Source organism: Armigeres subalbatus, chromosome 1 (assembly GCF_024139115.2).
Source record: "Armigeres subalbatus isolate Guangzhou_Male chromosome 1, GZ_Asu_2, whole genome shotgun sequence".
Classification (NCBI taxonomy): Eukaryota; Metazoa; Arthropoda; class Insecta; order Diptera; family Culicidae; genus Armigeres; species Armigeres subalbatus.
Window position 1 is genome coordinate 296256240 of NC_085139.1, and position 16997 is coordinate 296273236.

Genomic DNA, 16997 nt, shown 5'->3' on the forward strand with positions numbered 1-16997 from the left:
GATTCCCTACGGAATCCCGTTCGGATTCCCTACGGAATCCCGTTCGGATTCCCTACGGAATCCCGTTCGGATTCCCTACGGAATCCCGTTCGGATTCCCTTCGGAATCCGTTCGGATTCCCTTCGGAATCCGTTCGGATTCCCTTCGGAATCCGTTCGGATTCCCTTCGGAATCCGTTCGGATTCCCTTCGGAATCCGTTCGGATTCCCTTCGGAATCCGTTCGGATTCCCTTCGGAATCCGTTCGGATTCCCTTCGGAATCCGTTCGGATTCCCTTCGGAATCCCGTTCGGATTCCCTTCGGAATCCCGTTCGGATTCTCTTAGGAATCCCGTTCGGATTCCCTTCCAAATCCCGTTCGGATTCCCTTCCGAATCCCGTTCGGATTCCCGTCCGAATCCCGTTCGGATTCCCTTCGGAATCCCGTTCGGATTCCCTTCGGAATCCCATTCGGATTCCCTTCGGAATCCCGTTCGGATTCCCTTCGGAATCCCGTTCGGATTCCCTTCGGAATCCCGTTCGGGTTCCCTTCGAAATCCCGTTCGGGTTCCCTTCGAAATCCCGTTCGGGTTCCCTTCGAAATCCCGTTCGGGTTCCCTTCGAAATCCCGTTCGGATTCCCGTTCGGATTCTCTTCGGAATCCCGTTCGGATTCCCTTCGGAATCCCGTTCGGATTCCCTTCGGAATCCCGTTCGGATTCCCTTCGGAATCCCGTTCAGATTGCCTTCGAAATCGCGTTCGGATTCCCTTCGGAATCCCATTCGGACTTCCTTCGGAATCCCATTCGGACTTACTTCGGAATCCCTTTCGGACTTCCTTCGGAATCCCATTCGGACTTCCTTCGGAATCCGTTCTCGATCCGTTCGATTCCTTCGGAATCGCTTCGGATTCCATTCGGAATCCCCTCGGATTCCCTTCGGAATCCCCTCGGATTCCCTTCGGAATCCCCTCGGATTCCCTTCGGAATCCCCTCGGATTCCCTTCGGAATCCCCTCGGATTCCCTTCGGAATCCCGTTCGGATTCCTTCGAATCCGTTCGGATTTCCTTCGAAATTCCGTTCGGAATTCCCTTCGGAATCCCGTTCGGATTCCTTCGAATCCCGTTCGGATTCCTTCGGAATCCGTTCGGTTCCTTCTGAATCCCGTTCGGATTCCCTTCGGAATCCCGTTCGGATTCCCTTCGGAATCCCGTTCGGATTCCCTTCGGAATCCCGTTCGGATTCCCTTCGGAATCCCGTTCGGATTCCCTTCGGAATCCCGTTCGGATTCCCTTCGGAATCCCGTTCGGATTCCCTTCGGAATCCCGTTCGGATTCCCTTCGGAATCCCGTTCGGATTCCCTTCGGAATCCCGTTCGGATTCCCTTCGGAATCCCGTTCAGATTCCTGGAATCCGTTCGGATTCCCTTCGGAATCCTGTTCGGATTCCTTCGAATCCGTTCGGATTCCCTTCGGAATCCTGTTCGGATTCCTTCGGAATCCGTTCAGATTCCCTTCGGAATCCCGTTCGATTCCTTCGGAATCCGTTCGGATTCCTTCGGAATCCGTTCGGATTCCCTTCGGAATCCCGTTCGGATTCCTTCGGAATCCGTTCGGATTCCCTTCGGAATCCGTTCGGATTCCCTTCGGAATCCGTTCGGATTCCTTCGAATCCGTTCGGATTCCCTTCGAATCCGTTCGGATTCCCTTCGAATCCGTTCGGATTCCCTTCGGAATCCCGTTCGGATTCCTTCGGAATCCGTTCGGATTCCTTCGGAATCCGTTCGGATTCCTTCGGAATCCTGTTCGGATTCCTTCGGAATCCTGTTCGGATTCCTTCGGATTCCCGTTCAGATTCCCTTCGGAACGCCGTTCGGATTCCTTTCCGAATTTGGATTCCCTTTGGAATCTCGTCCGGATTATCTTCCGAATCCCGTTCGGATTCTCTTCGGAATCCCGTTCGGATTCCCTTCGGAATCCCGTTCGGATTCCCTTCGGAATCCCGTTCGGATTCCCTTCGGAATCCCGTTCGGATTCCCTTCGAAATCCCGTTCGGATTCCCTTCGGAATCCCGTTCGGATTCCCTTCGGAATCCCGTTCGGATTCCCTTCGAAATCCCGTTCGAATTCCCTTCGGAATCCCGTTCGGATTCCCTTCGGAATCCCGTTCGGATTCCCTTCGGAATCCCGTTCGGATTCCCTTCGGAATCCCGTTCGGATTCCCTTCGGAATCCTGTTCGGATTCCCTTCGGAATCCCGTTCGGATTCCCTTCGGAATCCCGTTCGGATTCCCTTCGGAATCCCGTTCGGATTCCCTTTGGATTCCTTCGGAATCCCGTTCGGATTCCCTTTGGATTCCTTCGGAATCCCGTTCGGATTCCCTTCGGAATCCCGTTCGGATTCCCTTTGGAATCCCGTTCGGATTCCCTTTGGAATCCCGTTCGGATTCCCTACGGAATCCCGTTCGGATTCCCTTCGGAATCCCGTTCGGATTCGTTCCGGAATCCCGTTCAGATTCCTTTTGGATTCCCGTTCAGATTCCTTTTGGATTCCCGTTCGGATTCCCTTCGGAATCCCGTTCGGATTCCCTTCGGAATCCCGTTCGGATTCCCTTCGGAATCCGTTCGGATTCCCTTCGGAATCCCGTTCGGATTCCCTTCGGAATCCCGTTCGGATTCCCTTCGGAATCCCGTTCGGATTCTCTTAGGAATCCCGTTCGGATTCCCTTCCAAATCCCGTTCGGATTCCCTTCCGAATCCCGTTCGGATTCCCTTCCGAATCCCGTTCGGATTCCCGTCGGAATCCCGTTCGGATTCCCTTCGGAATCCCGTTCGGATTCCCTTCGGAATCCCATTCGGATTCCCTTCGGAATCCCATTCGGATTCCCTTCGGAATCCCGTTCGGATTCCCTTCGGAATCCCGTTCGGATTCCCTTCGGAATCCCGTTCGGATTCCCTTCGGAATCCCGTTCGGGTTCCCTTCGGAATCCCGTTCGGATTCCCTTCGGAATCCCGTTCGGATTCCCTTCGGAATCCCGTTCGGATTCCCTTCGGATTCCCTTCGGAATCCCGTTCGGATTCCCTTCGGAATCCCGTTCGGATTCCCTTCGGAATCCCGTTCGGATTCCCTTCGGAATCCCGTTCGGATTCCCTTCGGAATCCCGTTCGGATTCCCTTCGGAATCCCGTTCGGATTCCCTTCGGAATCCCGTTCGGATTCCCTTCGGAATCCCGTTCGGATTCCCTTCGGAATCCCGTTCGGATTCCCTTCGGAATCCCGTTCGGATTCCCTTCGGAATCCCGTTCGGATTCCCTTCGGAATCCCGTTCGGATTCCCTTCGGAATCCCGTTCGGATTCCGTTCCCTTCGGAATCCCGTTCGGATTCCGTTCCCTTCGGAATCCCGTTCGGATTCCGTTCGGAATCCCGTTCGGATTCCATTCGGAATCCCGTTCGGATTCCCTTCGGAATCCGTTCGGATTCCCTTCGGAATCCCGTTCGGATTCCTTCGGAATCCGTTCGAAATCTCTTCGGAATCCTGTTCGGATTCCTTCGGAATCCGTTCGGATTCCCTTCGGAATCCGTTCGGATTCCTTCGGAATCCCGTTCGGATTCCTTCGGAATCCGTTCGGATTCCTTCGGAATCCCGTTCGAAATCTCTTCGAATCCCTGTTCGGATTCCCTTCGGAATCCCGTTCGGATTCCTTCGGAATCCGTTCGGATTCCCTTCGGAATCCGTTCGGATTCCCTTCGGAATCCGTTCGGATTCCTTCGGAATCCGTTCGGATTCCCTTCGGAATCCGTTCGATTCCTTTCGGAATCCGCTCGGATTCCTTCGGAATCCCTCGGATTCCTTCGGAATCCGTTCGGATTCCCTTCGGAGTCCCGTTCGGATTCCTCCGGAATCCCGTTCGGATTCCTCCGGAATCCCGTTCGGATTCCTTCGGAATCCCGTTCGGATTTCCTTCGGAATCCCGTTCGGATTCCCTTCGGAATCCCGTTCAACTTCCCTTCGGAATCCCGTTCGGATTCCCTTCGGAATCCCGTTCGGATTCCCTTCGGAATCCCGTTCGGATTCCGTTTCGGAATCCGGTTCGGATTCCCTTTCGGAATCCGGTTCGGATTCCCTTTCGGAATTCGGTTCGGATTTCCTTTCGGAATTCGGTTTGGAATCCCTTTCGAAATCCGGTTCGGATTCCCTTTCAAAATCCTGTTCGGATTTCCTTTCGGAATCCTGTTCGGATTCCCTTTCGGAACCCTATTTGAATTCCCTTTCGGAATCCTGTTCGGATTCCCTTTCGGAATCCTGTTCGGATTCCCTTTCGGAATCCTGTTCGGATTCCCTTTCGGAATCCTGTTCGGATTCCCTTTCGGAATCCTGTTCGGATTCCCTTTCGGAATCCTGTTCGGATTCCCTTTCGGAATCCTGTTCGGATTCCCTTTCGGAATCCTGTTCGGATTCCCTTTCGGAATCCTAGTCGGATTCCATTTGGAATCCTGGTTGGATTCCCTTCGTAATCCTGGTAGGATTTTTTTCGGAATCCTGGTCTGATTTCCTTCGGATTTCCTTCAAATCTTTCCTTCCGAAAGGGAATCCGATCAGGATTCCGAAAGGGAATCCGATCAGGATTCCGAAAGGGAATCCGATCAGGATTCCGAAAGGGAATCCGATCAGGATTCCGAAAGGGAATCCGATCAGGATTCCGAAAGGGAATCCGATCAGGATTCCGAAAGGGAATCCGATCAGGATTCCGAAAGGGAATCCGATCAGGATTCCGAAAGGGAATTCAAATAGGGTTCCGAAAGGGAATCCGAACAGGATTCCGAAAGGAAATCCGAACAGGATTTTGAAAGGGAATCCGAACCGGATTTCGAAAGGGATTCCAAACCGAATTCCGAAAGGAAATCCGAACCGAATTCCGACAGGGAATCCGAACCGGATTCCGAAAGGGAATCCGAACCGGATTCCGAAAGGGAATCCGAACCGGATTCCGAAAGGGAATCCGAACCGGATTCCGAAAGGGAATCCGAACCGGATTCCGAAAGGGAATCCGAACCGGATTCCGAAAGGGAATCCGAACCGGATTCCGAAAGAGAATTCGAACCGGATTCCATAAGGGAATCCGAACCGAATTCCGAATGAGAATCCGAACCGGATTCCGAAAGGGAATCCGAACCAGATTCCGGAAGGGAATCCGAACCGGATTCTGAAAGGGAATCCGAACCGGATTTCGAAAGGGAATCCGAACCCGATTCCGAAGGGAATCCGAAACCGACTCCGAAAGGAAATCCGAACCCGATTCAGAAGGGAATCCGAACTGGGTTCCAAAAGGGAATCCGAACTGGATTCCGAAAGGGAATCCAAACCGGATTCCGAAAGGAAGTCCGAACCGGATTCCGAAAGGGATTCCGAAGGGAATCCGAACCCGATTCCGAAAAGAATCCGAACCCGATTCCGAAGGGAATCCGAACCCGATTCCGAAGGGAATCCGAACGGGACATATGAGGCAAGAAGGAAGATGAAAGAGGGGAAAAGAAAGAAGAAAGAAAATAGCGGGAAAAAGGAGAGACAAAATAATGAAGAAGGAAGAAAAAGAAGGGTCTTTCTTCATTTCGACCTTTTAACCTTCGACCTTTTGGCGCAGTTTTTTTGTTTCGACCTTTTGTCCCTTCGACCTTTTGACCCTTCGACCTTTTGTCCTTTCGACCTTTCGACCTTCGAACTTTTGTCCAACAACCGATTCCGACGGAATCCGAACGGATTCCGAAGGGAATTCGAACGGGATTCGAAGGAATCCGAACGGGATTTCGAAGGAATCCGGGCAGGATTCGAAGGAATCCGAACGGATTCCGAAGGAATCCGAACGGGATTCGAAGGAATCCGAACAGGATTCCGAAGGAATCCAGACGGGATTCGAAGGGAATCCGAACGGGATTCGAAGGGAATCCGAACGGATTCCGAAGGGAATCCGAACGGGATTCCGAAGGGAATCCGAACGGGATTTCGAAGGGAATCCGAACGGGATTCCGAAGGGAATCCGAACGGGATTCCGAAGGGAATCCGAACGGGATTCCGAAGGGAATACGAGCGGGATTCCGAAGGGAATCCGAGCGGGATTCCGAAGGGAATCCGAACGGGATTCCGAAAGGAATCCGAACGGGATTCCGAAGGGAATCCGAACGGGATTCCGATTGGAATCCGAACGGGATTCCGAAGGGAATCCGAACGGGAATCCTGTTCGGATTCCCTTTCGGAATCCCGTTCGGATTCCCTTTCGGAATCCTGTTCGGATTCCCTTTCAGAATCCTGTTCGGATTCCCTTTCGGATTTCCGTTCGGATTCCCTTTCGGAATCCTGTTCGGAATCCCTACGGAAGCCTGTTAAGATTCCTTAGGAATCCCGTTAATTTCCTTAGGAATCCCGTTCGTATTCCCTTCGGAATCCCGTTCGGATTCCCTTCGGAATCCCGTTCGAATTCCCTTCGGAATCCCGTTCGGATTCCCGTCGGAATCCTGTTCGGATTCCCTTCGGAATCCTGTTCGGATTCCTTCGAATCCTGTTCGATTCCCTTCGAATCCCGTTCGATTCCCTTCGAATCCTGTTCGGATTCCTTCGAATCCGTTCGATTCCCTTCGAATCCTGTTCGGATTCCCTTTCGGAATCCTGTTCGGATTCCCTTTCGGAATCCTGTTCGGATTCCCTTTCGGATTTCCGTTCGGATTCCCTTTCGGAATCCTGTTCGGAATCCCTACGGAAGCCTGTTAAGATTCCTTTCGGAATCCTGTTCGAATTTCCTTAGGAATCCCTTCGGAATCCCGTTCGGATTCCCTTCGGAATCCCGTTCGGATTCCCTTCGGAATCCCGTTCGGATTCCCTTCGGAATCCCGTTCGGATTCCCTTCGGAATCCCGTTCGAATTCCCTTCGGAATCCCGTTCGGATTCCCGTCGGAATCGGTTGTTGGACAAAAGATCGAAGGTCAAAAGGTCGAAAGGACAAAAGGTCGAAGGGTCAAAAGGTCGAAGGGACAAAAGGTCGAAACAAAAAAACTGCGTCAAAAGGTCGAAGGGTAAAAGGTCGAAATGAAGAAAGACCCTTCTTTTTCTTCCTTCTTCATTATTTTGTCTCTCCTTTTACCCGCTATTTTCTTTCTTCTTTCTTTTCCCCTCTTTCATCTTCCTTCTTGCCTCATATGTCCCGTTCGGATTCCCTTCGGAATCCCGTTCGGATTCCCTTCGGAATCGGGTTCGGATTCCCTTCGGAATCGGGTTCGGATTCTTTTCGGAATCGGGTTCGGATTCCCTTTCGGAATCCGGTTCGGATCCCTTTCGGAATCCGGTTCGGATTCCCTTTCGGAATCCAGTTCGGATTTCCTTTCGGAGTCCCGTTCGGATTCCCTTTCGGAATCCGGTTCGGATTCCCTTCCAGAATCCGGTTCGGATTCCCTTCCGGAATCCGGGTCGGATTCCCTTTCGGAATCCGGTTCGGATTCTCATTCGGAATTCGGTTCGGATTCCCTTATGGAATCCGGTTCGGATTCCGTTTCGGAATCCGGTTCGGATTCCCTTTCGGAATCCGGTTCGGATTCCCTTTCGGAATCCGGTTCGGATTCCCTGTCGGAATTCGGTTCGGATTTCCTTTCGGAATTCGGTTTGGAATCCCTTTCGAAATCCGGTTCGGATTCCCTTTCAAAATCCTGTTCGGATTTCCTTTCGGAATCCTGTTCGGATTCCCTTTCGGAACCCTATTTGAATTCCCTTTCGGAATCCTGTTCGGATTCCCTTTCGGAATCATGTTCGGATTCCCTTTCGGAATCCTGTTCGGATTCCCTTTCGGAATCCTGTTCGGATTCCCTTTCGGAATCCTGTTCGGATTCCCTTTCGGAATCCTGTTCGGAATCCCTTCGGAATCCTGGTCGGATTCCCTTCGGAATCCTGGTCGGATTCCCTTCGGAATCTTGGTCGGATTCCCTTTGGAATCCTGGTCGGATTCCCTTCGGAATCCTGGTAGGATTTTTTTCGGAATCCTGGTCTGATTTCCTTTGGATTTCCTTCGAATTCAGTTCGGATTCCCTCCGATTCTCCTCCGAATCATGTCCCGATTCATCTAGTTATCTTTCCCGAATTTTCCTCCACCCCGTTCAGATTCCGTTAGAATTCGATCGAAATTTCCCAGTTTGTTAAAGGTTTTTCAGGAATCCACGTTAAGTTTTATTTCCTATATCCGTTTTATTTCTTATAAACACCTGCCGAAATTGAAATGGGCTTCCATCCGTGTTTAATGAACAGTCTCTTATTTAGAAAACTCTTTGTTATCACATTCAATGAGAAATTGTATAATGTGATAACAAAGAGTCTCACAAATTAGCTATAAGAAGCTCATTCCAATCAATTGGCTGCGGTTGATTGCTCGGTGGAATATTGTTAAGAACCGAAGCCACATAAGTACCTACGTAGACGCACCTGAAGCATGACGAAATTCTATTATTCGGAACAGCTGGCGGAAGATTCTTAAATTTTCAGCCACCTCATTGTTATCACAACCGTCTGCTACGTGACGATTCTGCTAAACAGTTTGCCATCTGATCCGCATCATCACCGTCATCACCATCAAAGAAAACAGAGATGAAGGAAACCTTTCCGGTTCTATTCCGGTGGACCGGCTGGGCTGGTATTTGATTTATCGCTTTTCATCCACAAGGGAGAGAGGATTTGGCTCACGTTGGGGATCAATCGTTCCGTGTTCCTTCGAACGAGACGAATCGGAAGCCATGATATTGGAGTTTCCAAAGAAGTGCGCTTCGTTTGGGAAGCTTCTGAAAGAAAAATCCAGCGTAGGATGCTAAACTTTGTTTTAGCCGGTTTTGTGTGCTGAATTTAAATGCCCTCTCCCAGGCGAATTGTGCGGTCAAATTCGGGTCGAGATGTGGACGTGAGAAAATGGTGTACCTAAATTGGCGAGAAGCCATTTAGTGGCTCGTAGAATGATTCATTCATCCAAGTGGTAAAGCTGTTTTCCTCATCCAAGTTCAAGTTCAAGTTCAAATCCAACCCCAATCACAAATTCAAGTCCAACTCATGACCATTCTGTTTTGGTTGCGCCACACGAATGGCAAATTCCGCTTCCCTCAAAACCCAAACCATAAAGCAAATGAGCACTGTCGTATTTCACGGGAAAACGCTGTACAAAATTCCACTGCGACACACTGCAACACGACTGTCTTCCGTAAAATCGTTTTCAGAATGAGCTTTCCGTTTTCTTCTCGACCTATGTTTCCGGTCAGCAGCTCAAGTCCTTTTTTTTTTTGCGTTTCACCGTTTCCTCGCGTTCGTTATGTCATGAAACGTTTCATCCCGTTACTACTCTATATTGCTCGGATAATTATTGCACTATGGGAATTTACTTCACTATAGGAGTCAGCGTTGAAGAATTATATAACGGCACATGCATAAATAACATTTTCATCACATTTCTGTTTGCTTGTAAAATTAGGTTCCATCGAACGTAATATTGTTTACATTTACAATTCATGATTCGTTTTATGTTATTCATATAATTTTATTGATCACTTCCTTAAAATCAATTTAATCAATTTAGTTCATTCGAATTGAGTTGATACTTATAAATGTCATCATCATATTCTAATTTTTTGCAACGTTTGTTTTCCCCCAGTCTTTATTAAATTAGTCTTTGTTTAGTTAAAATAACCTTGCTCTGAATATCGGCTCACATCGTATTTACCTAAATTATGACAGTTCTCAACTTATGCTGCTTATGTTGCCGTTTGCATAGACATTACTGTAAGACGTTATAAAACAACTTATTTTCATTTGATTTATTATTTTTTTCAATGTAAATGACGTTTGATTCGTACTGATAATGATACAAGTTTGCATACATTAAGATTCGATATAAAGGTCTATTGATAGTGCAGTGTCATTTGGAATAGCTTAATTACTACATCCTTTTTCTTGTCTACTCTTAAAAAAAAATTTTAAACGTAAAATTTAAATAAATCAACCATTTAACATTTATTTACCAAATATTCTCACTTATTTTAGGAAAAAAAAACTGTGGTCTGACGGGTTCTAATACACCTTCGAACAACTAAGCGATGTTATTCCATCCTATACGTCGATTATGCTCATTGGAAGACGTGGAGGACAAAATTTTCAAATTTCGAAGGATGTTTTATTGTCTCTCTGTTACGCAGCGAACGGGATTCTCCGGTGAATGACGATACTGTTTCTGGAGAACTATCTCGTGGCTTCAGAGATGAAGGATTTTTCTCCGTTGAGTATGAAGGTCCTGGTTTGTGTATCAAATTCCCGTTTGCTGCGGTCACCACCGATTGCTGATGCTGCTTGTCAACTTCCGATCGATGTGGCGGTGCAATTTTAACTTCTTGGATGTTCCTTGCATACTGAACACCCGTAGAGCTCATAACCACTACTTTGGCACCATCTCTGGAGATAACTCTATACCGTTCAGTGGAAAAGGTAGGATCCGTTTTTCTTTTCTTTTGTTGTGCCAGCAAAACTACGTCCCCCACGGTAATGCCAGATTCTTTGGCACCACGTACAGTATCTGCATACTGTTTGCTGGATTGTTTGTAATTTGCATCTGTTTCGCGTATGTCGGTTATATCAATATCGTTATTACTCGAGTTGTTCCACAGTCCGGGGAAAATACCTCGATACTTCCAGCCTGTCATCAACTCGAATGGGGTTACTTTCAGTCTCGAGTGTGGTACCAGAGTATTGTGCCGATGAACATAATCCTCCAAAGCATTCCGCCAGTTTTTATTTTCCAGTTTTGCAGCAGATAACGTCTTGATGATTCCTTGGTTTTGTCTCTCAACCGCACCATTTGATTGTGGGCTGAGAGGGATAGCTTTACGTAGTGACACGCCTTTCTCTTCCCAAAAGGTGGAGAAACTCGAACTTTGGAAAGGAGGACCATTATCACTTTGGATCACTACCGGTAAGCCCCATGTTTGGAACACCTTGCAAAGTGCAGAATTGGTACTTCCAGCATCCATCGCATTCATTTCGACTACGGCAAGATAGCGCGAAAAGGTATCAACAACGACTAAGAATTCGCCTGTGCCGAACTGGGGAACCGTCAGGAAATCAATTTGGAGGATCTCCCATGGCCCGTCAGGCATTTTTCTAGGAGTTAGTGGTGAAGGAGGGTTTCGTCTTGATAACAGTGTACAAATCTCGCAGTCTTTGATGAAATTTGTTACCTCATTAGACATTTTAGGCCACCAAAAATATTGACGCATGATCCGCTTCGTAGCCATCTCGCCGACATGCCCACTATGCGCTGACGTTAATGCTTTCAGACGAAGATCTATCGGCAATATTACTCGCTCGTTTTTGAAAATAAGTGATCCCATGCAAAACAAGTTCTTCCTCTGCACTTCATATTGCTTCAGTTCTATTGGCCATTTGTTAGATAGCATTGCTTCTCTTACGGATTTCATTTCAGTATCTTTCTCGGATACAATCTCAATTTCAGTCCAGGTGATTTGCATCCATTCAGTGTTTAATGCATAAAGAAAATGTTTGTCATCATCATCTCCATCAAAAGGTTCTGCGTTTTGTGTCTGTGGCACAAGACGAGAAAGCACGTCTGCTACGTTCTCTTCTCCTGGAACGCGTTTGATGATATAATCATAGGGTTGCAGCCGTAGAGCCCAGCCTTCAGCACGAGAAACTGCTCGCTTTCCCAATCGATGATTCGTGTCAAAAATAAATTGGTTCGCTTCCGCATCTGTCCATACTACGAAAGACTTTGATATCAAGTAACAACTAAATCGTTCAACACCCCAGACGACAGCCAAAGCTTCCTTCTGTGTCTGTGGGTAACGAAGCTCGGATTGAGAGAGTACTTTTGATGCGCACGCTATAATCCTCGGTGCATCCATTTCATCAAATTGGATTAGAACTGCTCCAAGTCCAGATGGCGAGGCATCAACGAACAGTTCAATACGATGATTTGGATTGTAGTATCCCAAAGTTTTGATTGACTTCAATGCTTCCGCTTTCAGATACTCGAATTCAACCTCCTCTTTGTCTGTCCAGTAAAATTCAATCGACTTGGCAAGCTCACGAAGGTGTTCCGTTTTTGTTGCTCTATGAACTATGAATTTGTCCACGTACGTGATTAGTCCTAGAAAACTCTTGACTTCTGCGCAGTTTGTGGGCTTCCGGAATTCTTTGATTGCATTCATTTTCCCTTCTTCGATTTGCCATCCCCGGGGTGTAAGGATGAAACCGATGAATTTCACCTCCTGGCTTCCGAAGACACATTTACTGTCATTAAGCCTTACATTGTGGTTTGCCAGCCTGGAGCGAACTTCGACTAGATTCGCATCATGCTCCTCTTTCGTCTGACCAAATACTAGAACGTCATCCAGATAGTTGACACAACCTTCGCAACCCCCAAGCACTTTTCGCTGAAGTGTTTCTTGGAACAAATCAGGGGCGTTGCAAAGTCCGAATGGCAGCCGTACATAACGGAACATCCCAAACTCCGTGTAAAAGTTAGTTAAATGTCTCGACTCCTCGGCCAATTCTATATGAAAGAAGGCGTTGGACAGATCTATCGTTGAGAACCACGTTGTTCCTTCCAGTTTTGCCAATATGGTCTCCAGTGTTGGCATAGCAAAAGGGGTTCGATGGATATATTTGTTGGGTCCTCTCAAGTCAATTACCAGTCTGAAGTCGTCCTTACCCTTCGGCACCACCAGCATCGATGAGCAGAACGACGTGTCCATTCCATCAACAACCGGTTCAATGATATTTGCTGCCACTAGTCCTTGTAGGCGTTTCTCGACTAAAGATTTCACTGTCAATGGAATATTTAGGAACACATTTCTGCATGGTGGCTTTGATTGATCGTAATAAATCTTTACTGCAGGAATGTTGAATTTAGGAAATGTTTCTTCGGTCGAAATGTTAGCTATCTCTCCTGCAAATCGAAGCTCCGCTGCTTGCTTCGAGGTTCCAAAAGGCGGATGGATTGGAACTTTCAACCCAAGCATCAGTACACTGTACCTGCATGCCGTTGATCGGCTTAAAAGGGCACGAGCTTCTTCGACTACGTAGAATTTTTCCAACAATGTGGGCCTATCGTCAGTAATTTGTAGGTACGCATGGAATGTAGCAACCACCTTAATTTCTCCATTCGTAGCATACGCTTTGAGAGAACGATCCGTTTCATAATTGACATGAAACATCTCGTTACTGTACTTGGGATTCGCCATGATATGGTCAAACATAACGAGAGTGAACGTATTTACCTGAGCACCGGAGTCTATTAAAAAAGGGCATCTCATTCCGGCTACCATAGCCATGATGACTCCGTCACCGACCTCTTGAAGATCATGCTTGTTCGTGTGACACGGATTAAGAAATGAATGACGAACCTAAATAGTGAATGCTTTTCAACGATTTATGAGAATAAGTGAATTCAACTATACTTACAACATTGACGCTTGTGTCACAATTAGATTCGTCAATCATACGGGTATCGGAACTCATTCTTGAGACACGATTCTCTTCAAGCATACACGATGATCCAGCAATTACGTTCAAATCGTCCTTTATGAATTCATGATCTCTATTTTCTTTTGCGTTCACCTGGCTAAGATGGTTACTATTCGTAATGGGGTTCTCTTCGCTTGTAGATATCTGAACAAAGCAGGTGGATTGCGAGTTGTATTTTATTTCCTGTTTCAAAATAACAAAATTCATCTCAAACATTCTTTTTTATATATATATATATATATATATATACGATGAGTCTTTTGGATTATTGTGATATTGAATCAAACTTGCTGGTTTATATCTAAATAATTATGAACATGTGTTAATTTAAAGTAAAATTAAATGCGTATTATTTCATATCCCTTTAAACTTGGGTCTTCAAAATCAACTAACTTAAAGATAAATAATAATATTATCAACTTTTAACTGAAAATGTCTTAAATTTAATGCAAAGAAACAAAACTTATTGCTTAATCGTTACTCAAACTTTTGATCATCGATGTTCTCACTTACCAGCTCTGCCTTTTCCGGAGTTTGATCAAATCTTCCTCGGTCTTCAACTGCCGCGATTTTACTCGATGGACCCTCCGAAATATCGCCACCTGATCGTTTGACTGGCTTGAAGCACACTCTTTGAATATGTCCGATTTGGCCACATTTGTTGCATGTCTTGTCTTTAACTTTACAGTCATTTGGTGAGTGATATACCCCACCACAGCGCCAGCAATTCGCATTCGATGACGTTCTTGGTTGGTAACCGCTGCCTCTGTTACTACGTGATTGAAATCTTCGTCCTCTGTTCATTTGACTGTGGAAACTTCTACCAAGGTGTGCCTGACCACCTCGCAAGGCGTTTCCTCGGTTATTTCCGCCCTGATATCCGCCACCACGGGACCCGAAACCAGTTGGGTATCTTTGCTGACGAGCGATATCCCAGTCCGTAACTGGTGCAATCAACGATTGTTCCGCCACTGCATGTCCATGTCGTCTCATGACATATTCTTCGTTAAGCCGGATCGTCTCAATTTCTCGCACTTTATCGACTAAGTCAATGAATGTACCTTTCCGGCTAAGCATTTTAAGAGCTGTGGTGCGCACGTCACGGTTCCTCGCGTGTTCTGCTACGGTTGCCACTATTTGCTCGAACTCTTTGTCTCCATCGAATTCACAAAGACGAGCTGTGGAACCGATTCGGGTTAGGAAATTTAAGTCTGTTTCATCCGGTCTTTGATTCATCGTCGCCAACCTGCGGCGCATGAGCATCACGTCTGATCCAGAACCAAAATAACTCTGAAGACGATACATTGCATTTGAAAATGGCGCGTTTACTGGATCAGGTGACTCGGCGTTCGACTTCGTATTTCTGAAGATCTCGAGCAATCGTGCTCCAGCCTTTACCTTAAACACGGTAAATTTCGTTGTCTCATCTTCTATTCCTGCTAGCTTGAGGGAATCGATCAATAAATCCTTCCATTGTTCATATGTACACCGATGAATTCCGTCTTCGTCCGTAGCTTTACATTCCGGGACATTAATGGATGCAACAGAAAGCTGATTCATCGATGATAGAAATCTCGACTCCTCGAAGCTGGTTCCAGTTGCGCGTCTTGTACTACTCAGTCCATTTTCGGCGTTGAACTCTACCTCGACCTCGTCTGGGACATCTACCCGCCCCGTCTCATTCTGTCTACCAGCTTGTAGCTCTGCAATCTCTTGTAGGCTGCGATCTAATGCTTCTTTCAAAGCAACAACCTTTGATTTTTCATCCGCAAGCTCTTTAGCCAACTCCTTCGATTTCTTCTTCTGCTCACGTGTACGAGTCAGTTTATCTAAAATAAAAAAAATCCTGTTTTACAATTCAATTCACTTAATCGAGCCTAACTAGTCAAGTTCTGCATATTCATTATATCCCTTTTTTATTTAATCAAATTTAGGAATACTAGTCCTCTCGCTCCAATCCATTTTTAAACATGCAGCAATCCATTTTTAAACATGTCTTTCAACTCTCGGAATAATGGCTCTCTCGCTTTACTCCAATTTATCCATACATGAAGGAACCCACACGTCCTGTATGTGACAGCAGTAACCCACTCGCTCTGCCACTTCGATTATTTTGAATATTCGGAATAATAGCCCACTCGCTTTACTCCATTTTGTTTATGCCTGCAGTAGCCCACTCGCTCTGCCTCTTCAAGATTATTTTTAATAATCGGAATAATAGCCCACTCGCTTTACTCCATTTTGTTTATGCATGCAGGAACCCACACGTCCTGCATGCGAGAGCAGCAGCCCACTCGCTCTGCCTCTTCAAGATTATTTTTAATATTCGGAATAATAGCCCACTCGCTTTACTCCATTTTGTTTATGCATGCAGGAACCCACACGTCCTGCATGCGAGAGCAGTAGCCCACTCGCTCTGCCTTTTCAAAATTATTTCCAATTTCCGGAATAGTAGCCCACTCGCTCCACTCCATTTTGTTTTGCATGCAGGAACCCACACGTCCTGCATGCCCTAGCAGTAGCCAACTCGCTATGCTCCATTTTTTTTTATTACTATTTTCATACGCATCACATCCTGATTAATTTTTGAATTCATCATATAGCGGTTCATCGCTAGTTATCATTTACTCACCTACCGACGTCGCCATGTCGTATTTCACGGGAAAACGCTGTACAAAATTCCACTGCGACACACTGCAACACGACTGTCTTCCGTAAAATCGTTTTCAGAATGAGCTTTCCGTTTTCTTCTCGACCTATGTTTCCGGTCAGCAGCTCAAGTCCTTTTTTTTTTGCGTTTCACCGTTTCCTCGCGTTCGTTATGTCATGAAACGTTTCATCCCGTTACTACTCTATATTGCTCGGATAATTATTGCACTATGGGAATTTACTTCACTATAGGAGTCAGCGTTGAAGAATTATATAACGGCACATGCATAAATAACATTTTCATCACATTTCTGTTTGCTTGTAAAATTAGGTTCCATCGAACGTAATATTGTTTACATTTACAATTCATGATTCGTTTTATGTTATTCATATAATTTTATTGATCACTTCCTTAAAATCAATTTAATCAATTTAGTTCATTCGAATTGAGTTGATACTTATAAATGCCATCATCATATTCTAATTTTTGCAACGTTTGTTTTCCCCAGTCTTTATTAAATTAGTCTTTGTTTAGTTAAAATAACCTTGCTCTGAATATCGGCTCACATCGTATTTACCTAAATTATGACAGTTCTCAACTTATGCTGCTTATGTTGCCGTTTGCATAGACATTACTGTAAGACGTTATAAAACAACTTATTTTCATTTGATTTATTATTTTTTTCAATGTAAATGACGTTTGATTCGTACTGATAATGATACAAGTTTGCATACATTAAGATTCGATATAAAGGTCTATTGATAGTGCAGTGTCATTTGGAATAGCTTAATTACTACCCCTTTTGCATCCGAGAGAATGA